This window comes from Eptatretus burgeri, chromosome 9, assembly GCF_056783735.1.
Source record: "Eptatretus burgeri isolate ZD-2024b chromosome 9, Ebu_testis_v1, whole genome shotgun sequence".
In the NCBI taxonomy this organism is placed as follows: Eukaryota; Metazoa; Chordata; class Myxini; order Myxiniformes; family Myxinidae; genus Eptatretus; species Eptatretus burgeri.
Genome location: NC_140969.1, coordinates 38433051 through 38458453, shown reverse-complemented (window position 1 = coordinate 38458453; position 25403 = coordinate 38433051). Strand labels below are relative to the sequence as shown.

Sequence of the window (25403 nt, the reverse complement as noted above, 5' to 3'; positions counted from 1 at the left end):
TGTATTCTTCGTGATAATACGGATGATATATCTTCTCCCCAAGATTTGATACATCAAAAAAGAACCTCATTATCTTTAATGATTGTGCTAATGAGAGAAACCAAACCATAATGGATAGCTACTACACAAGAGGGAGACATTCTTCTTGTAATTGTACTTCTCTGAGTCAATCATACTTTCAACTCCCCTGTCGCTCAATAAAAATAATGCTAATACTTTTATTTTATTCAAGTTAAATTTAATAGATAGTGTTACGGTTGTGGAAATTCGCATTACACCATAAAGGGCCCCCATCCCCATCCCATTGGGACCATACTCTGTACAGAGTGTTGGTGCTGCCGAAGCAGTGTCCTTGGCTATTGGGTACAATCCTGGATGGGTCGCCACTCCGACGCAGGATACTCGAATGACTCAGTCATCCCAGCAAGCTGGTACTCATTTTGCCGACCTCAGAAGGATGGCAGGCTGAGTCAACCCCCTGGTGAATTAATTCAGCGGGAAACGAGGCTTAAACTCAGGACCCTAGGATCCAAAGCCACCACCCTAACCACTGAGCCAACACCAGGCATATAAAGGGCCCTCAGGTGAGATATCTCTGTAAGTACATGTGTAGTTAGCCCTAACCCGTTGTATAGAGGGAATTTATGTGATCCATCCGGGCTGCGACACTTTGAGTTAGCCATTTTTCTGTTCTATCTTTTATTTCAAACAAACAGCATCTCAACAACCACGCCATCCCACTACAGCGCCAACCACACTACAACCACACCACCTCCACCACCTACGCTACCACATCTTCGCCACTCGCCATTCAGTAAGCCCCGTGCGGTTACAATCTCCGCGGAGGAACAAACAAAAACCAACAACGATGCTCGGGGGCTTTTCCCGCCTGTTTCTCCCGTTTAAATTCTCCGCGCTCGGTGTGGTGGAAGTGCGATCTGAGCCGGGGGTCAAAGGTGAGAAAAGGTGGGGCCTCTTTTTGGGGGAATAATTCTCTGGCCCTGAGCCAAAAACTGACTCCCCCGGCCCCCGCATGGGGCGGGGTGGAGGGAGAGTGAGAGGGCACACCCCCCTTTGAGAGGCTTCTCCAAGAAGCTCGAAAGGAGGCGGGGCTGAAAACGAGGCAGAGCGAAGGGTGGAGCCCCGCGCTACAAAAGGCAGACAGCATGGACCCTAAGGGTTGAGTTGGTTTTTCGAGGCTTCCTGTCTCCTAGGGTTGAGTTGGTTTTTCGAGGCTTCCTGTCTCCTAGGAGTTGAGTTGGTTTTTCGAGGCTTCCTGTCTCCTAAGAGAGAAGTTATCTTCGAGGCTTCCTGTCTGCTTGTCTTGTCAGGGGAAGAGGTCCTGCGCTCACGGCTTGGCGAGCGACCTGTGAACGGAGGCATGGACGGGAGACGCGGCAGCGCCGGTTGTGAGGTGGACCTGCGCGTCCGGACGAGGAGTGCCGGAGAGGGTTCACCGGCCGCGAGAGAGGTCGGGGACAGGCGCGACCATGCTGACTGTCGTGGGAGAGGGACTCGCCAGCCACGAAAAGGGAAGTCGCGACTTCTTTTCTTTTTCCTTTGCTTTTTGTGTAAATGCTTGTGGTGGCGCCGTCCGTCAAGTAGTATTGTTTTAAGTGTTGCCGTGTGTCAGTCTTAGTCGGTTGTAGCTCTGCATTTTCTTCTTTTGTTTTAACTGTTTTATGTGCATTTTTCTTTTGCTGTGTATACGTGCCTTACGTTCCTTCTGTGTGACATAAATGTGCATTCTGTGAACTGGTTCCCCGTTTCGCTGCGTCATTTCCTTTGTTTGAATTTCCATCTTGCATCAAGTAAGGGGTTCGTAGTGGGTTTAAAACACCCGGTAATTAATCAGAACCATCAAGGCCGACGATAACACCGCTCAGTTATCACTGTAGCACGGAACGGACCGCTTAAGCGGTTCGTGTCCGGAGTCGGCCTGTGGCGTGGTACGATCGCCCGGTCGACCACTCGCGCAGGTATTTAGGTTGGTCGAATTTGGCGAGCAACCCTATCCTGCGCGGGTGGGCAATTGGCACGATCGTGGTGAGGTTAAACCCCCACCCGTGACTAGCTCCCAGCGTTGTTCCGAGAAGGTCACGACTGAATTGTCCGTTCCGGTGGGCGAGGCGGCCGCCATTCGAGTCGAGCGGCCGATCGCACGGCGGTGGGCGTGAATTCGCAACAATATAAACAATTTTTGGAGACACAATTGTTCTACATTATGTAGTAAAAAGGAATTTGGGGATTATATGAAGCAGACGACTGAAAAAATATAAATATATTGTGAAACAAGATGAGATCTTAAAAGATATATTTTTTTATTTTGTAAACAATTACATATATAAATGACAACTATTATTATAAATCTTGTGGGTAAATCTGCTTCTGGAAAAATCTTTCATAAATCAAGGTTCTTGTATAGTACAAATGAAAATATTGTAAATTTTATATTGAAAAAAATATATATCATGTGATTCGTATTGTATCTACAACAACCAGAGCAATGCAACTCAGAGAAGTAGGAGGTGAAGATTATTACTATATTTCAGTCGAGGAACATATGCGATTGAGGAATGAAGGCCAAATATTTGAGGAGGTTTCTCTTGGTACAACAAAATATTCACATTGTAAGAGTGAGTTAAAGAAACTAAAATCTGGTGGTCTTGGGATATTAGAAACAAATCCAGAAGGAATGCGACATTATTAAACATCTGAGTGGTAATGGGGTTAAGATTTTATCATTCGGTTTTGATGTTGATGAAGAAACTCAACGCAAACGGATGAAAAGCAGAGATACAAGTATTAGTGAAGAAGAAATTACAACTTGAATTAATGTTAATAAAGGATTTGATGAAATATTTAAAGAAAAGGATTTATTTGAACACATCTACTTTAATGATGAAGAAAAGGAAAATTTCCCTGTTGACCTTTATAATTCAGTCAATGATATTTTCCATAAATAAATGAATGTGAAAGAAAGCAAGAAGATTTAAGGAGCATCAAGAGTTGGTTTCAAAAGTTGTAAAACAACAGGAAGACATAAAGAAGAAACGCAGGCAGAAACTAACAGGTGAAGAAGCATTTGAAAGAAAACAAGAGAAATTTTTAAAACCACTTTTAAAAACTTCCCAAGAAAAATTATAGATGCTTCCATAGTTCCCACAATAGAATATACTCCTAAAAAACTTCAAATGTTAAAAGATTTCAGTCAAATGACAGAGGAAGAATTCGAGCATAAAGGAGAATTAGAATATGATGGATTATTTCAACAACTGGAAGAGATTTATCAACCCCCTGATTATATTGTGAAGGCTCTTCAAAACGATGAATATTCAGTGGATTCAAAAATCAAAGCAGGACTCATTCCAACAGAACAACCAGCAATATCTCATCTTGTTCAAGAAAAGGGATTGATATTTAATGATGAATTAAGGTTCTTGAGTTTTGCTCAACCCCCTGTTAAACCAACTCTGAGATTAATGTTTCTTCTAACAAAAGATGGAAAACAAGGTTCAACTGTGAGGGATGAATCAAAGTATTTTGATAAACCATTGGATATTAAAAATTAGGATGATAGAGTATATATTGATCTGCTGGACTCTCTTATTTATAGGGTTAGTCTATCTAGTAAAAGTAGGAAGAATGAGATGGAGAAACACATTATTCAAGCTTTAAGTAGGCTTGGTTCAGGTGTTAGTTTTCTTCCAAATGACCGATCACAGTTAGTGAATAGATTGTTATTGCTGTTAGGTAGTAAGAAGGCTGGAAATAACAATTGTTTAAATGAAGCATCGGCCATTTTAGACCAGTTGGTGAACATGAAAATAATTAATTAAATGTCAATGCAAAGATATTTTATCCCATATTAAAATAAGATGAGAAGCAAAATCCTTAGTTTTCATTTCACAACAAGCAACAACACATCTTCATTCCCATACCCACTACAACGACCCAACAAAAGAATATGAGGCATCTTTATTGTCCATGGAAACTTATAATACCTTGTTTAATATCACCGAGAAAAATGACAAGTTTAGTTATCATCCGGGAAGTGGATACAAAACGATAACAGTTTCACCCGGAGCATATGAGATTTTCAAATATTGTTGTCGATTTGAGTATCGGCTGTGAGCACGACCGCTAGGTGGAGCAGTAGGGTCGACTCGGCTAAACACCTGGAATCTAGATCGTACCTTTTGGAAAACTCCGAGGGTACGGGTCCCTTACAGGACCATGAATCATCAATAAATCAACCACGTGGTACAGGGTTATTTGCCAAACTTCAAAATACCTAGAGGCTCACGTGGCGAACTACCGAGTATTCACACCCTCGACGGAACTCGAACGGGAGGAGTCGTTTCCATGCTCGACCCATGCGTAACCCGAGTGGATGGTTACCGAGGTCCCGTCGGTCCAAATGCACACCACTACGGCAACAACGGCCTTCTTTAATTCCCCAACACGCACCGTGTTAAACCAATGAAGAAAACACAAAAACAAGCTGATACATTTAACAGGGGATTTATTTACAATAGGGAAAGGGGACACACAGAGCAGAATTAACACCAAATATAATCATGCAATGTACAAAGAGCAAGCACTTAACAATTTCTACTTACAGACGGGCCCACCAACACACACACACACACACACACACACACACACACACACACACACACACACACACACACACACACACACACACACACACACACACACACACATACCCAGAAGGACATGGACCTTCCCACCTCGTGCGGTTTGGCTGAGACGAGTGAACCAGACCAGCATCGAGATGCGGTCAGAAGAACCAGGTGCCAGCGAGATGCGATCAGAAGAACCAGGCGCCAGCGAGATGCGATCAGCGTCGAGAGGCGTTCAGCGCTCAAGCGGACCAAACGCAATTATCCTTCTTCTTCTCGCTCTCGTCCGAACAACCAAAAACTCTCCCCTGTCCGATCGCACCGCAACCTTATTCCCACTTGTCCGGGAGGGGGGGGAGGGACGCCTCCTCGCTACCCACTCTCCCTCACTGGATGGTTTTGGCGTGCCAAAATGCGCTCGTCGCCTCTGTCATTGGCCAAAATGGGCGCCAAGTCTGTTGATTGGACCGGGGGCGCAGGGGGAGGGGGGCGGCCGTCGCGGCGGACCGCGTCTGTGCGGTCAATAAACGGTTAATAAGTGAGGAATAAACAGTCTGCGCTGGCGCTTGCATGGCTCTGTTAAACCCTTTTTTCTTAAAGTTTTCCAATTTTTCCCCCAAACAGGCAGAGGAATATTATCCTGCGTGGGCTGTGCTCATTGGCCGACCGCCGGGGAACTCGCTCGCATCTCCCTGATTGGGCGAGAGCCGCCGTGAGGCTCCTCCTTGAACTCCGCCCACTACGGGCGCCATGGTGTCGGCCAGAGTGAGGTGAAGGTGAGGGTGATGCTGGTGTTGTAGAAGCTTTATGGATATAATTCAAATCCTAACTACCAAAATAACTCTGCAGCGCATGAACATTTAATTACCCATTAAACAAGGGACGGGACCCTAACTAAAAACACACACCGATATAACTGAGCTATAGGGGACGGCTGTTTGTCTGTGTGCACAGGGCTCCCAAATTCGTAACAATATCTTCCGAAATTGCTCGCCTTATGAAAGAACAAGGTGATGAACCAAAAAATATTGTTATAGATATTCAAAATAATACTTCAATATCAACGATTAAACTTAAAAATAACTACAAGGTTGATTTCACAATTGGGAATTCATGTAGAGAGTTATTGGGTTTCTCTTCAAAAAAGATTGAAACTCATGGGACATTTTACAGTGATAATGTCGTTCAAATATCCTCAGGAATAAATTCGGTATTAATTCACTGTGGTTTGATTGATGGAGCTTATAATGATGGAATAAGAACAAATACAATATTTTCATTTAGCGCATACTCAACCCTATTGGTTATAAATTCAATATGGAACCCAAAAATCTGGTTTATCTACCTGTGTCAGGAAAAACCATACACAGAGTAAATTTTAGGATAACCAACCAAGATAATTGCATGATTTCTTTTAATGGAGAAATTCTATCCATCAGAATTCACCTACGTGAAGTTTTCCAATAAATAAATATGATGGTTATTGTGAGGAATCACGAGTTGGGAAAATATAAAATAATTACAGGGGATGGGATGTTCCTTTCCCCATACTACAAAGGTGAAGGTATGTATCTTGGTCGAGGATACTATAAACCTCAGAGACAAAGGGGTGTCGGACATCAATTTAGAGGAGATGGGATAATTGATACTCTAATGGGTATTGGTTCAACTATTCTTAAACATAAAGACCGAATTGGTTCAATTGCTTCTGCTGTGGGAAATGTATCGGGTGCTATAAAGAGTATAAAGGATGCCCAAAAGAAATCTCATAAATTACAAGCAATAAAAGAAATTAAGAAAGGCAAAACTCAGTTGTCTCCCTAAAGGCCCGGTCACACCTTGACGTTTTAGCCAACGTATGCCGATTTTTGAATTTTTTTTCTAAAACGCTGGCACACGTTGAATACGTTAGGGGTAAGTTTTGATAACATTGAGAGCACGCTGAAAAACACTGCCATACATCGTTGTACGTTAGCTTTAAACGTTGTACTTTTTGGTTGTCCTCAAATTTTTTCATGCTTGAAATTTCACGACGTATGCCGGCGTATGACTCACATGTTCCGCTACGCTGGCCACAAGTTGTATGCACGGTCTGCGATCGTTGACAGACGTCAACACATGCTACTTGTAAGTTAATCATAAGTTGAGACACGCCGAGGTAATGTTTAGCGTACCCGAAACTTATTTCTAACCTATGATTAACGTGTTGTTGGCACGTTACGCGATCGTTACCACACATCGACAGACGTTACTTTTAAGTTGCGCATAGGCTGAAAGACGTCGGTATAATGGATCGTCCTTGCGTCAGCGTCCACGGCCACGGCCAGGACACTTATTTGCAGCATTCTTCAAACTTTTCTTCGGCATGACGAGGATGTTCACACTTCGATGTCATGCTTGGCTATGATTCCAATTGTCCATCGGCAGCGTCTATTTAAAATAGTCGAGTTTGAGCGTTTTAACACGTTCAGAAGAAACGCTTCAAATTTCCAAACCCCAGCGTCAAAAAACAAAGGCGAGTGACAGCAATTTAAATCGTTCATTGTAAATAATGAAAATAGCTGAGTGGTACCGTTTAAAAGTCATTGAGTGTAAAAAAAAATTCAATTGTTGAGCGCAAGCGTCTACTTTCAATAGTGGAGATGCAGCCATTTAAATCGTTGAGTTTATCATTTAAATCGTTAAATCGTTAAACGCAAGGACGATCCATCATAACCCACACCCTCCCCCTCACACTCACACTCACCTACTACTGCCAACATGAACAAACTACTGCTAATACTAATACTAATACTAATACTGTTAGTTACTGCTGACATGGACATCGACTCAAAAAGGACTCGAAAACACTGTTGGGTTCCCCTTTTATGAACACCATTTTTATATACCAATTCCCAAAACCGCTGGGAACACGTCTTTATATGGCAGTTGTAAGCTAGAAACACGTTAATTTTTTTTTTTTTGTCGACCGGAAGACGTCATTGGAATACGTCTACATACGTTGATGTGTGTTGGGACTACGTAAAGAATTGGTTCAAAGCACATCAAACATAAGTTAGAAATAAGTTTCGCGTAAAAAAGACATTACCGCGACGTGTTTCGACTTATGAGTAGCTTATAAGTAGCCTTTGTGGACGTGTGTAAGCGTCCACACATCGTGTGTAAAACTTATCCTCATCGCATGCGAACGTGTGTCATACGCCAAGTACGTCGTAAAATTTTGAACATGTTTAAAATTTCTTGACGTACTCTACTTACTACGACGTATGATAGCGTACTTTAGCGTTCTACTCAAGCATACCAAACTTACTCATACTGTATTTGACGTGCCCCAACGTTTTAGACACATTTTTCTTAGGTCGGCATACGCTGGCAAGATCGCCAAGGTGGGACCGCGATGTTGACACTTCCATTTCTACGGCAGTTATGATTCGAATCGTTGTGCGTCAGCCTTTTAATAGGCTACGTCACGACATCGTCGGCGATGCGTGCAACGCACTATGCCTAAGTTAGACTATTGTTGGGCATCGGTTGTGTAGGCCGACAACAGGTTCAGCATTCGTTGGTATAAGTTATCTATAACACAACGAAACGTTCTGTGTCCGTTACCAATGCGTTATACATAAGACCAAGTCGCTATGAATACGTCCGAATCTTTAAAAAAAAAATCAAAAGTTCAACGTAAGCCAGCGTTTTACATACATTTTAATACGTTGCCATCGCTGGCTAAAACGTCAAGGTGTGACCAGGCCTTAAGAACGACAGAAAATAATTCAAATACTTGGGTCAGGGTTTCAAAAGTTTTAACAACTTTTTTTCCGAAATAAATACAAGTATAGAAGCAATTGATAGTATCTATGATTTGGATGATACTATTATCATCTCAAACTCCACTAAAAAAGAAGACTACTTCAAGGTAAATGCAATAACTGGAACAGACTGGAATGCAAATGGAACAAAAAGTTTTGAAATAAATCATCAACAAACTTATTTTAATCTAGCCGAAAGTTTCTTGTTATGTAAATTTACATTCACTAAGGCTACGAATACCACAAATGCTACACTCGTAAATAATTTCTTCTGGAAAATGTTTGAGAGTGTTCGTTTGTATATTGGAACACAAGAAGTTGAAGCGGTTGATCATTTGGTGGACGGTACAACACATATAAACATGAGATGGGAGCTGAGGGGAAGCCATAAACAGAAGTATTCCTGGGGATGTGGAGTGAGGGCACTGCATGGAAAGTGAGGAATAGAGTTTTTATGAAGAGAGCAACCCCACCGCCAGGACGATGCCCAGGTCTATCATACCTGAGGAGGGAGTAACCAGGGAGAGAAAGTCAGAGACATCTTGAAGGGTGAAAGTTTATGTTTAGCAAATTATGTCTAGTTTGCCAGTGGCAACCTGCAAATGTGTCGATCCAAGCCAAAATGTGGGAGGGGGGGACAGGTAACTGGACCCTTCTCCCAAGGTGTGCCCAGGCAATATATCACCACGACAACTCTCCACGAATCGATTAGGCGACATGAACAATGGACTGCAACGTTTTTTTCAGTTCCAGATACAGTATATTAATACAGTGTATTAATACAGGTACACATACAGGTACATATACTGTACTGTATTTATCCAAATAGAGTGTGATGGTTCGGAACATTGGAAACGAACGCATTTTCCAACTCGTGGGGATCCAGTGCTGCCAACCGATCACTGGGGACGTGGCAAACAATGAGATGGTTCAGTCTTTGTTGACTCATCATACTTCTCAGCCAGGTTTTCAGCCGCCTGAGTGCGCTGAAGGAGTGCTCAGCCGAGCAGGAGTTTGCTGGGGAGATCATGAGCAATTGAAGCAACCGTTCAACCTGCGGGAACAATTGGCGCACCTCCGGTACCATCTTTTGGAAGATGGCTTGGTAATCCTGAATACAGGAACCAGTGTACTGCTTCTTGAAGAAGAGCAATTCTTCTTTCAGACTCTCTAACAATTCTGGATAAATGGTAACGGTGTCAGGGTCATGCTCTCCAGAGAGTAACATATTTGCGAGGCCGCCGTACCATGGCAAGTCTGGAGAGGTGAAGTACGTAGTCATGTTCGACGTAGCTGAATCGGGCACCACAAAGTATTCTGCTCTATACGCGTCTTCAGCCATCGAAAACCCGTGGGGTGGCGCCTCAGTATCCAGTCTACGAGGAGCTCTCCTCTTCCTAGGAGGAGCGAAAGGGTCAATGCCGTGTTCTTCCATCTGTTTCTCCACGTGGACGAATGTGTCATGGAAGGCCTCATTGCTGCGAAGGTGCTGTATCTGCTCTTTCACACTCTCGCCCAACTGTAGCATACCCGCTACAGTCTGTGCTGGCGCTTGCATGGCTCTGTTAAACCCTTCCATGCACTGTAAGAGTGGTAGCGATGCATGCAGACCGACTCGAAATGTGGGGGGGACAGGGTATTCTGTCCCCCCGGTAAAAAGTGGGAGGGACATGTCCCCCCCCCCCGTCCCCCCTGGGATCGACACCCATGGCACCCTGTATGGAAAGATCAGTCAGGTTAGAGCGAAGGCCCTGGATGTTTGAGGTCCACACTGTTAAGGAAGAGGGAGGGAGGAGGCTTTGGGTTCAGTGGAGGGGAGGAGCGGGGAGGTGGAGGTAGGGAGGGTGTTGACAGTGTGTAGGAGATTGCAGAAGAGATCGGGGAGAGGGTCGGATGGGGAGGAGGACAAAGAGCTAGGTGGTGAAGGGATCAGTCGCAGTGGGGAGTAATAAGAGAGGGGGCAAAGGGAAGTGGGAGATTGGAGGAGGTGGAGGAATGATATGGAAGAGAGAAGGTGGGGAAGGAGGCAGCTTTGTGGATGTGAGGGGAGATTTGAAAGGGAGGGGTGAGGAATGGAGGAGAAGGGTGAGGGGGAAGAATTGAGGGACAAATGTGTGGGGGGAGCTTTTGAGAAAGGTCAGGGGAAAGATTGGAGAGGGAAGGGAGAGAAATTTGCTTTGAAGAGGGGGCAGCCGGATGATTTGCGAGAGCGTGGTTAGAGTGAAGATGATGAGAGCAGGCATGGTCGTTGGGGAGGAGGGAGAAGGGAAGGGTGGGGAGAGGGGAAGGATGAGACTGGGTAGAAGTGTTGTGAAGATGGCAGTGGGGGGAACAAAAATTGAAGGGGTGGGAAGAGGGGGAGGTGTCATGATATTTGAGAGCATGGAAAGAGTGGGAGGCAGCTTTGAGAAGGGGTAGTGAGTGGGGATATTTGAAGGGGAGGGGTGAGGGGGGAGATGGGAAGGGCAAGGGAGGAGATTTGAAGAGGAGTGGTGAGGGGAGAGATTTGAAGGGGAAGGGAGATATTTGGAAGAGAAAGGTGAGAGGGGAACTTTTGAAAAAGATTGGGGGTTTGAGAGTGATGTTTGCTTTGAAGAGAGAGGAGGCGACTGATTTGGGAGGGAAGCTTTGAGAGGGAAGGGAGAGGATGAGAGCAGGCATGGTCATAGTGGAGGAGGTAGAAGGAAGTGTAGGGGATAGGGGAAGGATGAGACTGGGTAGTGGTATGGTAAAGATTGGAGCAGTTGGGGGGGGACGAACAAGATTTGAGGGAGTGGGAGCGGGGGGGGTGGGGTGTCATGAGAGGAAAGAGAGAGCATTTTTGAGATATTGAGGAGTGTACTGAATGAGAGAGTGAGATATTTGTTAGGTTGGAACAGAGCCCACAAATGTTTGAAAACGATACAGTTTGGGCTACCAGAGCAGGGAGCTGTTAGAAAGACAGAGGGCAGTAAGGAGATGCTAAGAGAGGAGGTAGGATGGGGAACAAGATGGGAGGAGTAAGGAGTGGGTATAACAGGGAAAGAGTTAGGAGGAGGTAGATTTAAGGAGGTGGGATAAATTTGCACTGAGGTTGGAAAAAAGAACAATTTATAATGGAAGACGAACAAGTATTGAAAAATGGGATTTTTAAAATTCATAGGACAAAGATACATTCAAATACATTGGAAGATGGATGGAGTACAGAAGAATTTAGAGAATGGAGGAAGGAAGCGTTGTAACAGCTGGAATTTTTAGATATGGGATGAAAGAAAGGTTAAATTGAACTCAGGTTTTTGAAGAAGTGCCCAGCAGTGTGAGGAAGTCGAAACATTTAAAGAGACCATTTTGTTTTTTTTGAAGATTAGGGAAGAGGGGACAGGGGCAGAGTAAAGGAGACTTTTGAAGAAAAAAAAGTCATGAAGACGAGTGGTGAATACTTTCATGATCAAAGTGGGATTGGAAATATGGGAGGGAAGGTGAGAAGGGAAAAGATTATTATCATTTTTTATTTTTTATTTTAAGACATGAAACAGGGTATATAGTTGGGAGGAAATTGAAGTAGCGGTGAAGGTATAGTGGAGAAAATAAAAACTGAAGGTGGTAAAGGCAAAAATACAACAAGATCGTGATCACAGATGGGAAGAAGAAGGGTAGGCCCCAAGAAAACCTGACATGAAAAGATTGATGAATACTCACCAGTAAGCACAAGTTTCAACAAAACCAAACTAGAAACACACAGTAAACACAGAGATGATAAAATAACAGTAAAAATGCGACAGAACCGACCGGAAAACTTATCTTTCAGAAAGAGGCACTGAAGAGAACCATCATCATCGCTCAACAACCAGAGCCGGAAGTCTCAAAGTGCTACACAAAAATATGGTATATTTTTCATCTATCTATATGAATAAATGGCAATGTGTGTGTCAATATGTCAGTGTGTGTGTGTGTGTGTGTGTGTGTGTGTGTGTGTGTGTGTGTGTGTGTGTGTGTGTGTGTGTGTGTGTGTGTGTGTGTGTGTGTGTGTGTGTGTGTGTGTGTGTGTGTGTGTGTGTGTGTGTGTGTGTGTGTGAATATGTCAGTGTGTGTGTGTGTGTGTGTGTGTCTCCTCCATAACTCCAAAACCATAAAACCTATCAGCCTGAAACTTTGCATGCATACTAAGGGACCTCCAAGGAAGTGCATGAGTGAAAATTCGGTGTTTAGGTTAATTAAAACACTCTTTTTGAAGATAATTAACGGCTTTATTTAATTAATCCCTGATCAGGTGCCACCCTCGGCTAGCTCACTCTCTGGGGTCTTCAGGTGTATCCTGGGTTACCTTGCCGAGGTCTGAAGCAGCCAAGTATTTTTTGTCCTGCTCAACCATGCCTTGACTTGGAACAGGCCACAATGATTTCTTAATGACAGTTGTTTTTTTATTTTTCCACTTTCTTCCCTCATATTATCGAATGCCTGTTCATCATAACTATAAATCTCTGAGTACATGACAATGCATATAAACGCCATGAGACGCTAGCGTTCGTGGTGGCTTTATTTCATCCACACATGTCATAACCTCGAGAATCTCTTAAACTACGCCATATCACAAAATTTAAGCTCCAAAATCGAACTTACCAGCATTTCTAACGATAAAAAAGTGTTCATTTGTCCAATTCGGACATTGCTTTGTTATTTCCAGGTGCATGGTTTTATCGACAACAATTGGTAATCGCTTGCCAAGCCAGGGATTCCATTTGGGTCCTTGCTTGAGTGCGTAAGCCACTTTCCGAGCACACCACAGTGGATGGCGTTACAGTTCGTATAATATAATATAATTAATAGGCTGCCGCTCAATGATTTAAATCATAACCGCACGAGAAATCGAAGTGTCAACATCACCGTCATGCCGAAGAGAAAAAACAACAACAAAAAAAAAACACATGGAGTCTGGAACACTGATGGGTTCCTCCTGTGAACCCCCTTTTTATATATCAATTCCCCTAAATGCTGCCAATACGCCATTATACGGTAGCTGTAAGTTAGAAACACGTTCAGTAAGTTCTGTGGTCGTCCAGAGGACGTCAAATACGTCGACATATGTCAATATGTGTTGGAGATACGTTTCATATAGGTTCAAAGCACGTTACTCATAGGTTCAAAGCACCTTACTCATAGGTTAGAAATAAGTTTCGGGTATCCTAAACATTACCTCGACATGTTTCGACTTATGAGTAACTTACAAGTAACGTGTGTCGTTGTGTGTCAACGATTGCATAACGTGCCTACAACTTATGGCCAGCGTATGCGGAACGTGTGCGTCATACGCTGGCATATGTCGAAAAATGTTCAGCATGCTTAAAATTTGTCGACGTGCTCGGCGTACTACGACGTATACCAGCATGCTTCAGCGTGCTCTTAACGTATAGAAAACTTACCCATAATGTATTTGACGTGTGCCAGAGTATTCGGCAAATTTTTCATACGCTGGCTAATTCGTCAAGGTGTGACAGGGGCTTCACACTTCGATGTCGAGTGCGGTTATGATTTGAATCATCGAGCGGCAGCCTTTTAATAGGCTATGCCACGTGATCGTCGGCGATACGCTGCCGCACGCTATGCATACGTTAGACTATCGTTGGGAATAGGTTGTGAACACCGACAACTCGCTAAGCATTCGTTGGTATAAGTTATCTATAAGTTATCGAAACGTTCTGTGTACGTTACTAATACGTTATACATATGTCCAACTCATTATGAATACGCCAAAAACTTTAAAAAAACAACAATAGTTCAGCGTACGCCTGCGTTTTACATACATTTTGATACGTTGCCATATGCTGGCTAAAACGTCAAGGTGTGACAGGGCCTTCACCGGCACGGCCCGTGACATCATCGTCGGCTGGCTGCGCACCGGCCAACGCAGCCACGCCTACGCAGCAACATGTCCTTTCATTGGTTGGTAAATAAATGGCCATAACTTGGGAAGCACTTGTCCGATTTATATCAAACCTTGAAAAGGCACATACTCAGGACCCTAGCAATATACCTGGCAAGTTTCAATTAGATCGGATGAGTGGTTGTCGAGAAACAGTGGTCACACACACACACACACACACACACACACACACACACACACACACACACACACACACACACGATTGCTGGAATTATAGATAGATGTTCACACAGCCTAACTCAAAATTGGTTTAAACACGATTCTGCTGTATTTTATCGTGGGAAGTTTGATGACTTCTCAAAATTTTTCACAACTTCAAAGGATTCACGAAGAATCGTCATTGTAAGTGAACTGAGGGAAGGCGGGACCACATCTCTGAAAACAAATTTGTCGGAGCAGGGTCAAGGCGACACGGTCTAAATGAAACCGACATCCACACGAATAAATGTGTGTGTGTTTCCTCCATAACTTCAAAACCATGAAACCAAACAGCCTGAAACTTTGCATGCATACCAAGGGAACTCCAAGGGAGTGTATGAGTGAAACTTAGGTGTTTAGGTTCATTAAAACACCCCTTTTGAAGAAAATTGACAGCCTTATTTAATTACATCCTATCAGATGCTTCTTCGGCCACCTTCCTCTCGATGGGGTCTAAAGACGCATCCTCATTTCCCTTGCTGGGGTTAAATTTGCCATTTTGTTTGACATGTTCAACAAAGCCTTGAATTGGAACAGGCTACAATTATTTATTAACAATAGTTTTTTGTTTTTTATCACTTTCCTCATTTATATCAACGAATGCCTGATTGTCATACCCACGAATCACTGGATACATTGCTATGGTTATAAACGGCCGGAGACACTGGTGTTCTTTTATAGCATTTCCACACGTGCCATAACCTCAAGAATCTCTCAAACTAAGCCCAATAACTAAATTTATGCTCCAGAATTGAACTTAGCAGCAGTTCCAATTGTTAAGCAAAATGTATTAATTCGTCCAATTCAGACATTGCTTGGGTGTTTCTGGGTGCATGGGAATATATGACTGAACGGCAATTGGTAATCGCTTGCAAAGCCAGGCGTTCTGCTGGAGTGCTTGGTTGTTCGTTTCAAGGCCACCAGAAGTAAGTTCAGTTGCTTTGGTGATGGAAATACCAATCTTTGCGTCATTTCTAAAAAAATCAAAAATAGATGAATGAAAAATCACTCATAGGGGGACAACTTGGTGAAACGGAACGACCAATGACTAGAACTGTGGGTTTTCCACCAGCAAATCCGACACATCCAGGTGATTGAGACATCTGTCCACCAGCAAATGTCCACAGAAAGCTCTTTGCACTAATTTTCCAGTCATCATATGCTGGACGGCATTTCCACCATCGACAACTTCCATAATGTTCCTGAGTCCTGTGCCTTCCATCAGGTATGTCTATTGTGCCAAGTAGGTTCATGAATGTGTGAAAACATCCAAGCATCAAGACAATGCATCAAGATCGAACATAATAATGGGCGGAGCATGATGTTTGATAGCGAGATCGCAAACGAAATCAAGCATGGACAGAATGCATGTCTTGTCCCCAGAAAACAAGTCAATCACAGGCAAAAACACAATTGATGATTGGCCTTGGTGTTCTATTCCTTGAATGATATGCATCATTCCCTGCCACCCAGGGGTTTCCTGTTTGAAGTTTATTGAGAGCTCCCACAGTACACAGATCACCGTTTGGTGGACGACACCTCAGCACCACCACGACACACACTACAGCAATCTGACTCAGGAAGGTTACCAAGTTGGTTTCCTCCTGTCATCAGAGTGGGGGTCCCAAAGGATTTGTCCCAATCCCGTCATCCGGTGACTGCCCTCCGGAGGGTAGCTGCACAGGTGGTCCTCCCACGGAGTGGGTTTTCAGATTTCTTTGCGTTTTGTGTGTTTTGGAGTGAAAGTTTTTATGTTGGCCGGAATTTTTTACAAATCCTGCCACCAACCTTCTAAAAAAATAAGTAACCTAACTGCAGGAGGACGTCCGAAGACACAGTTGGACACTCGATATGAATGGCCGTTGACTCACATGGAGTTCCTTCGCCCTTTGACAGGTTTTGTTTTTAATCCCGCCAGATGGAGTTTCAGCTCTGACATGTATCAACTATGGGACCTTGTATAGAAAGGTGTGTTTCTTTCTAAATCATGTCCAATCAATTGACTTGGCCACAGGTGGACTCCAATGAAGTTGATGATCAAAAGAAATTGATGCACCTGAGCCCAATTTGGAGTCTTGTAGAAAAGGGGTTGAATACTTATTGATGAAGGACATTTCAACTTTTCATTTTTCATTAATTTGTAAAAATTTCTCAAAGCACGTTTTAACTTTGTCATTGTGGGGTATTTTGTGTAGATTGGTGACAAAAAAAATTAAATTTAATTTAAATGGGAATTATTTAAATTCCCAAATAAAGGGATGTGTCACAAGAACTTGTTGCACACTTGGAACATAATGTCCCATCGGGTGGGTGCTGTTCCTGCTCGTCGATTTATTACAACACAAATCCTCAAAAAATATAAATCTACGAAGATACAAACATTAACCTTCAGTATAAAGTACCTACTCGTCGTCTGTGAAACATTTCATTCACTTCTAACAACACTCATTAAACTTTTGGACAGCATCACTGAACTACAAAACTGACCTACTCAAAATAGCCCGATTGTAATTCTTATTCTTCTTACGTTTTTCTTCTTCATATTATTATTATTATTATTATTATTAATATTATGTTCACACAGCCGAACTCAAAATTGGTTTCAGTTCAAGAATTGGTTTAAACACGATTCTGCTGTATTTTATCGTGGGAAGTTTGATGACTTCTCAAAATTTTTCACAACTTCAAAGGATTCACGAAGCATCGTCATCGTAAGTGAACTGAGGGAAGGCGGGACCACATCTCTGAAAACAAATTTGTCGGGGCAGGGTCAAGGCGACACGGTCTAAATGCAACCGACATCCACACGAATAAATGTGTGTGTGTTTCCTCCATAACTTCAAAACCATGAAACCAAACAGCCTGAAACTTTGCACGCATACCAAGGGTCTCCAAGGGAGTGCATGAGTGAAACTTGGGTGTTTAGGTTCATTAAAACACCCCTTTTGAAGAAAATTGACAGCCTTATTTAATTACATCCTTTCAGATGCTTCTTAGGCCACCTTCTTCTCAATGGGGTCTAAAGACGCATCCTCGTTTCCCTTGCTGGGGTTAAATTTGTCATTTTGTTTGGCATGTTCAACAAAGCCTTGAGTTGGAACAGGCTACAATTATTTCTTTACAATAGTTTTTTGTTTTTTTCACTTTCCTCATTTATATCAACGAATGCCTGATTATCATACCCATGAATCACTGGATACATTGCAATGGTTATAAACGGCCGGAGACACTGGTGTTCTTTTATAGCATTTCCACACGTGCCATAACCTCGAGAATCTCTCAAACTAATCCCAATAACTAAATTTATGCTCCAGAATTGAACTTAGCAGCAGTTCCAACTGCAAAGCAAAAAGTATTAATTCGTCCAATTCAGACATTGCTTGGGTGTTTCTGGGTGCATGGGAATATATGACTGAACGGCAATTGGTAATCGCTTGCAAAGCCAGGTGTTCTGCTGGAGTGCTTGGTTGTTCGTTTCAAGGCCACCAGAAGTAAGTTCAGTCGCTTTGGTGATGGAAATACCAATCTTTACATCATTGCTAAAAAAATCAAAAATAGATGAATGAAAAATCACTCATAGGGGGACAACTTGGCGAAACGGAACGGCACTCGGTTGACCACATACCTCCGCCAGGCTGAATAATTTACATTTTGTTTGCCACTCATGGGTCGGAACTGAATCTGGACGTTAACCAAAATTAATTCAGCTTGTTCTTGTCACCTAACCGACCCATCCACCTAGTTTTGTCGCAACTCATCCACGACTTTTTGAGATCTCATGTTACACATAGTTTTTGGCCCAATTTGTCATTGGTGAAGAATAACTTGAAAAACTCTCAGATCCAAATCTGGATTCAGATCTTCACAAAAATCTAATCAATTTGTCATTGTCACACACCCAACATGTTCACTAAGTTTAATCCAAATCCGTCAACAACTTTTTGAGATGTCATGCAAGATCGTTTTTAGCCCTTTCTCTCAATGGGTGAAGAATCACTTAAAAATTAAATAATTATCGTATCTGGATCCGGATTTGGATCTTCACCAAAATTTAATCGATTCGTCGTTGTCACACACCCAACCTGTACACCAAGTTTCATCCGAATCTATCCAAAGTCTTTCGAGATCTTGTGCTATTTATAGTTTTTGGCCCGATCTCTCAATGTTGAAGCATCACTTTAAATGTTCTCAGATCTGGATCCAGGTTCGGATCTTCACCAAAATTCAGCGTTGCTGCCCTCCCAATACTGTGTATTGTTTTTCTCCTGTTTATTTTTAGCTCGCCTGTTAGAAGAACAGAGAGCTATAGCGATACCCTCGGCATGAGCGTCAGTGTCAGCGTGAGCGTGAAAATGTTAAAAGTTTTTGGTGCAAGTTATTTTTTCCTTTCTAATGTTTTTATCTACCACACTATTTTATATACGCCCGCTATATATATGGGGGCGTATTATGTGATACCAGTCGTCCGTCCGTCCATCCGTCTGTCTGTCTGTCTGTCTGTCTGTCTGTCTGTGTTCCTGTCCGCACTCTAACTCCCAAAGTTTTCAACTTTCACGTTTTATATTTGGTACATAGGTTAAGACTGTGGAGTCGGTGTGTTGTGACATACGTTCATCTAAAGTGGTTGCCATGGCAACCAGGATGCTGTTTTCCATGTAGTAGCACAATTCTTTATATACCTTCTTGTTCGGGCATATATTGTGCCCACTTGCACTCTTGTTACCGATTACAATATACAAATACATATATTGTTTTAAAATTATTTGGATCAGACTTCACTGCAATGCTTTATAAAACATATTAATTATTAGACTAGTCTTTTAAAAACGATAAATGTATAAACAGGCGAGCATTGGGTGGCTTTGACACCAACTCTGGTTGTTTTCCGTTGCCCCCTCCCTGCAGTAGTGTAAAAATAATAACAACAAAAACACTCACTGTGTTTGTGTGTTCTTTTTACATTTGAGTAGGAACAACGAGCAACTGTACATAAGTTCCACATTACAACACTGAAAATACTAAATCATACCGACACATAAAGATTATCATAATAGTGTCTTTCATTCATCACACCAGTGTGTAATTGGATTTAATTACGGTCTATTCATTAGCTGGCTTGTGTGTATGATTTGAATGAAAAATGTCATCTTGAGGGGAAACAAACAGGGTTTTGAACACAGTGTTACATTTTGACAGAGATTTCTGAAGTTTTGCAGAAACGGTTGACTGTTTTGTGTTTTGTGATTATAGTTTTGAGAAATGAGGTGCAGCTTCAGAAATTTGTGTAAACAATCGAGAAAAACTAAGTATATATTATTGCACCATGACTATGTCTCGTCTTGACCTTTCAATTTGAACTTCAGACCTTTCACACCTTTGGACCTTCAGGAGTTCGCACCTTTACACCTTTCATACCTTTCCTTTGCAATGAATAACCTTCATTTCGTAAATAATGTGCAACGATGGGTGGGAAAACTGATCTTGAAACTGAACACGACAATTATCGCAGGCGTGACATGTGCATGCCCGGAATGCAGGAATTTTAATCCTTCCGGAGGACTTGCACGCATGCACCCAACCATGCAGTTCGTCGTCATTGAAATACGACAGGCATTACATTGTTGTGGACCCGGGATCGGGGGCAAAGGCCACGAGGGGTGAAATACCTCGGGGTACCACCAGAATCTCCGGAATCACAGGCCATCACACACAAATAACCTTGTGACACGGTGGGTCGCCAATCGACCGTGAATGCCAATAACTCAACCACGTGACTTAGGGTCCTCTGTCTAATGAGTACAGTGAAAGGTCACATGATCTATTTCGCGGTGGACATGCCCTCGGTACGCACTTGCTCAAACCGGATCACTTTACCACATCAGATGCAGCTGAGCAGAACTGCCAAGAAAAGTATGAGGCACGGTGAATTGAGTTTATTTGTATGTCCGGCAGGGGAAAGCAAGGAATTTGTGGGGTGCGGCAATAAGCAAGTGATCTTACAAGAGAAGACACAGAGCAGAGTTATCCCGTTATATATTCTACAATCTTGACACACACACACACACACACACACACACACACACACACACACACACACACACACACACACACACACACACACACACACACACACACACACACACACACACACACACACACACACACATACACACACACACACACACACACACACACACACACACACACACACACATACACCTGAGGAAGATTTGATATCGCCCAGAGAGAAATATTGCAGATGAGGATAATCGACCTCTCAATACCTGGTGTGGTCGGCAGACTAACGCAACCCGGAACACTTAGGGAGAGGTAGGTGAGAGGAATACTGGTGGTTTCTAAGGTGTGGTGTGGGAGGTGTGGTGTCGTGAAATGTGGGGGGTGCAGTGTCGTGCCAGAGGAAAATGGGATTGCGAGTCACTAATGATGCTCTCTGTACGTCCAAGGAAGACGGGATAGAGAGGTGGATCGAGAGATAGGAGAATAGATGCGTGAGGCGAAAGATCCCTAAACTAGCCATGTAAAGGTATGTTTGTGTTGCGTGTATCTCCGTGGGATGCTCTGCCTGAGCGTTCCCACCTCGAGATGTGGCACCTTATCTCCTGCTTAATCACTTTGCCGGGCTCGTGGCAAGGTGCGCTCTACACTCGTCCATCTGGCTGCATGGGGGTGGCGGAACGTTAACAGCACGGCAGGGAGTCTCGGCAGTCGCCCGGGATCAGGCTCTCAAGAAGAAGCACCTCCTGGCAATTGCCCACCAATAGCAAGACAGTAAGCGAAGAGCCAGCTAAGGGGGTGGGGTTCGGGGGGGGGGTAGCCAAGATGAGGCAAGTAAGAGGCAGCGAAGAAGCGGCAACGAAGAAGAGAGCTAACAGCTCCGCAAACCCCCTTTATAACCCCCGGGCGAAGGGTGGCATGATGACCCAAAGCCACGTGCTGTCTCACGAATCCTGCTCCCCATTGGGCCACAGTAGCGCTAGCCACGCCCTGCCAGGCTCGGGGTCTGAAAACTGTCTCAGTTGCCCAACCGCTTCGGCAAGCGTCAAAGCTCCTGACTCAACATAGTGTTGTGGAACTCCACCACCCCGGCATGCGAGCAAACGCCTGTAGATAATTGCGGCCGCACTCGCCCACCAACGTACCAATCTAGTCGTAGCTTCCAGATCAACGCCGAAATCCAGCTACGGGTGTGTTTTTAATCACACCACAACCTTGTCAATACTCTGCCTGCGCTACAGGGTCGATCGCCGAATTGTCGATTTACCTAATTATTCGTGCGGACAGACTACCAAGAGGTTGTACCTCAATGGGACTCGTACGGACATGAGCCGCTTAAGCAGCCCGCTCCGTTTGCGATTGCCAAGCGGGTTATGATCGCCAAGCCCCGTCGGACCCGATTATCTTATCTGCTATTAAAAACCAGCTATTATTCCAAATGCAATTATGGCAGCTCAATGGAGGAAGGGACGCAACAAGCAGGTGTATATTCAAACAATGACATTTATTTCAACACGTATGCATGCAAGCAATGCAATGAAAGGGGGTTAGGGACAAGACACGAGCAAGAAAAACCTACAGCCGTTGTCTATTTATTCTGTACATGCACTTAACCACAATTCCACTTATCGGACAAGGCGCCACAGATTTCATGCAACAAAACCCCAGGAAAGAAAAAGGGAGAACAGCGTCCGTAGGCCTTTAATGTTCCGCAGAGCTGTGAAGACTGAAGGAGCTCCGCGATACCGTGCAGGTTACCTGCCACCCTCGTGGTGACTCGCTGGGCGACCCTCGATGTTTCGTCATCAACACGGCAGCTGGTGTGATGGCGAGTCGGTTAGTCCAGGCCTTGCCGTGCGGCCTGGTCGATCGGGCCTAGCCGACGACGCCTCAGAGGAGCAAACGGGCCTTGCTCTTTTAGAGTTGATGCTCTCTTAAGAGCCCGCTCACTCCTCAGCATCGCTCGGACCGTCCCGGGGCCCGATCACCTCAGACCGTTATGTCGCTGGCTGGCGACTTCTCTCCGGCTGCCTCCACCGACCCACAATTCTGTACGGCAAGCTTGGCTGGACTCCAGGCTCCCAACTCCGAACGAGCTCCAACTCCAGACTGCCGACTCAACTCAGCCCCGACCTCCACTGCACTGCAGGCTTGGCGTTTCAGCACGCCCTTTTATCGGGTGATGGGGGCGTTTGGTCTTTCACCTTCGACCTTTCACCCCCCCCGCTGGCTCCGCCCCTTTTGTCATTCTGATCCGATCTTGCTGTCAAACGCGGACAATGCAGACGTGGTAGAAATCGGCTTTCGCTCCAACGAGGGAGTCCCCACGTCGATCGGTGGAGATGCCGTTCGTCTGTGGATGCCGTTGCTGGCAAAAAGATGGCGGCGTTTGTGGAGATGAAGGTGAGGAGTCGTTGTTCGTTTGTTGATGTTGTTTGTTGGGGAAAAGATGGTGGCGTTTGTGGAGATGAAGGTGAGGAGATGTTGTTCTTTGTGGCAAAGGTGGTGAGGAGATGTCGGCGGTTGTTGGTTAAGGTGGTGAGGAGATGGTGGTTGTGGCGGAGGTGGTGAGATGTTGTTTAAAATAACGATAGGAAAGAATAACACTACTTCAAAGGTTCACAGCCCGGTTACACGAATAAATCCCTTTAGACATCGGTGGGGAAATCTAATCTGGACACACACTTATCGACATAACTGATCTGTGGGAAACCTGAATGGTGTTCTGTCAATTTCCACAACCGTAACACTACCCCCTCCCCTTTTTACAGACTCGTCCCGAGTCGTCAAATTTTTGTGTGCCTTCATGTGTAAGTTCTCCCCAGTACGATTTACCTTCGGATCCCTGAGTGCGACACTTGGTGTATCCCTGTCCCAAAAGTAAATAACCTACGGGCTGAGTAACTAACTAAATAAACTCACTCATACAGACGACTTAACTAAATTGCCGGCGCTACGACAAACATGCAGGGGGAGCAAAACGCATTTACAATTTTACCTTAACTTATAAATTTATACATTTACACTAACCATGGCCCAGGACTGATGGACTCTGTGGGAAAAAGGCACATAGCAATGTCAACGGTTTTGCAGGTGGGTGAGTGCTCAGCAGCTTGAAGGCAAGACATCTTCGGGGCCGTGTTCAAAATGGCCCCCTTCTGTTACGTTCTTCCTTCTTTGTGTTTGTTTCTTCAGCTGCTGAAGGCAACTCACCCCAACCCGGCAGCTATGCACAATCCGACAGGCCATTCTTGAAGTAGGGAGCCAGGCTGCCCAAATGCAGTCTCTGGCTCATGAAAACAAATGCAGGTCTGAACACAAACGGTGCACAGGCTGCACCAATGCAGTCCCTGTGTGCGGCTGCCTGCACGGCAGTCCCTGCAGAACACTGGATGGGCACTGATGCAGGCAAACACAAAAAATTAATGGTGCATGGGCTGCATCAATGCAGTCCCCGTGTGCGGATGGATGGATGGATGCAAAACACGGTGCACGGGCTGCTCAATGCAGTCCCATGGTGTAGCTGCCTGCAGGGCAGTCCCTGCAGAATACTGGATGGGCACCGATGCAAACAAACACAATGGTCGGCAGGACTGCCTGCAGGGCAGTCCCCGCAACTTGCACGATGATCCTGGTGCACATGGTAATGGATGGAAACAGGGGCAATGCAAACAGGGTAGCAGGCATGGGGTCAACGCAGAGGCAAGCAGATAAGGCATGGCAAGGCCGGAACAGGCCGCTGTAGCAAAAACAGGCCGGCATACGAAGATGGCCGGCCTCTTGTCTCGTTCTGGAGGTTTGTGGAGGGAGTGCGGTGGTGCCGGCCGGTCTGAAGGCAGGCTCGGACCTACCCTACTGTCTCCCTCCCAACCTATCGCCTTTGCCTGTCTCTGTCCATACCCACTCCCTTAATTTGCATAACCCAAAACCAAATTTAGCCCCTTTTATTTTTTTGTTTTATTTTATCATTTTCTTTTATAATTTGTCTCCCTAACCCCCTTTATTGTCTCTGTCCGGCGAACCTACCATGTCTCCTCGCCTACTCCCAACCCCTATGTTCCCTTCCTGGAGGTGAATAAAGGAGAGATAGCGTCCTGTCTCGAGGCCCAATTAAGCCTCAGAATGGCCTCCTCAGATCTCAGCGATCTAACCCAATGTGGGTCCAGCGGCCTACAATGAGCAAAGGGATGGATGGTGCAGAGCGGTACACTTCCCTATCTACCCTAACATTTATTACACCTAAACTACCCCAGGGCTTTCCAAAAGTGCCTGTCGCTTAAACTATTGGTTCTACCAACCAAGATTCCCATCGGATGTGTTGGTGTCCTCACAATTTTGGGCCTTGCCCTCCAATTTTCGCTCGTGCCCTTGCACGGTCTCATGGCTGGGATGCGTGGCTCCCTTGGCAGGAACGACCCTCTGCCAATTCTCCAACTATGGTACCCCCGGGCCTTGCAACTGTCTCCGAGCCTACCAGCTCCCTAAAACCTGGGGAGTGCCCTCCATGGCGACTCCCCCTCGATGCTCACGTGGCAGGCTGGCACCACAGGCCCCTTTCCCCGGGTGCCCGTACCCACGACACTGCCCATGCGGCCATTGGCACTCTGGGCCCCGCATCATGCGGGCCCACCCGTGCCCACTACGCTATCCCGGCCCCTCTTGGGCCCTTGGCCTACCGCGGCCGACTAGTCCGGTGCCCGGGGTGCCCACTCAGCGATACTCACCGTTTGCAGCCACGCTCCCAGCCCGCCAACAGGACTCCTGCACCCCTCCAAACGGGTTTCGAGCCTATATTCACACCAACAGCAAAACGAT

At 44.8% G+C, this 25403-nt stretch overlaps 1 long non-coding RNA gene across 1 annotated transcript in view; it reads left to right on the top strand.

The window, feature by feature from the left end:
- Positions 1-5118: 5118 nt before the first annotated feature.
- Positions 5119-25403, top strand: part of LOC147019935 (uncharacterized) — a 31489-nt gene continuing 11204 nt past the window's right edge. Inside the window, exon 1 of the long non-coding RNA XR_015061581.1 lies at positions 5119-5422. This is a non-coding gene — a long non-coding RNA (uncharacterized LOC147019935). The remainder of the gene's footprint in view (positions 5423-25403) is intronic.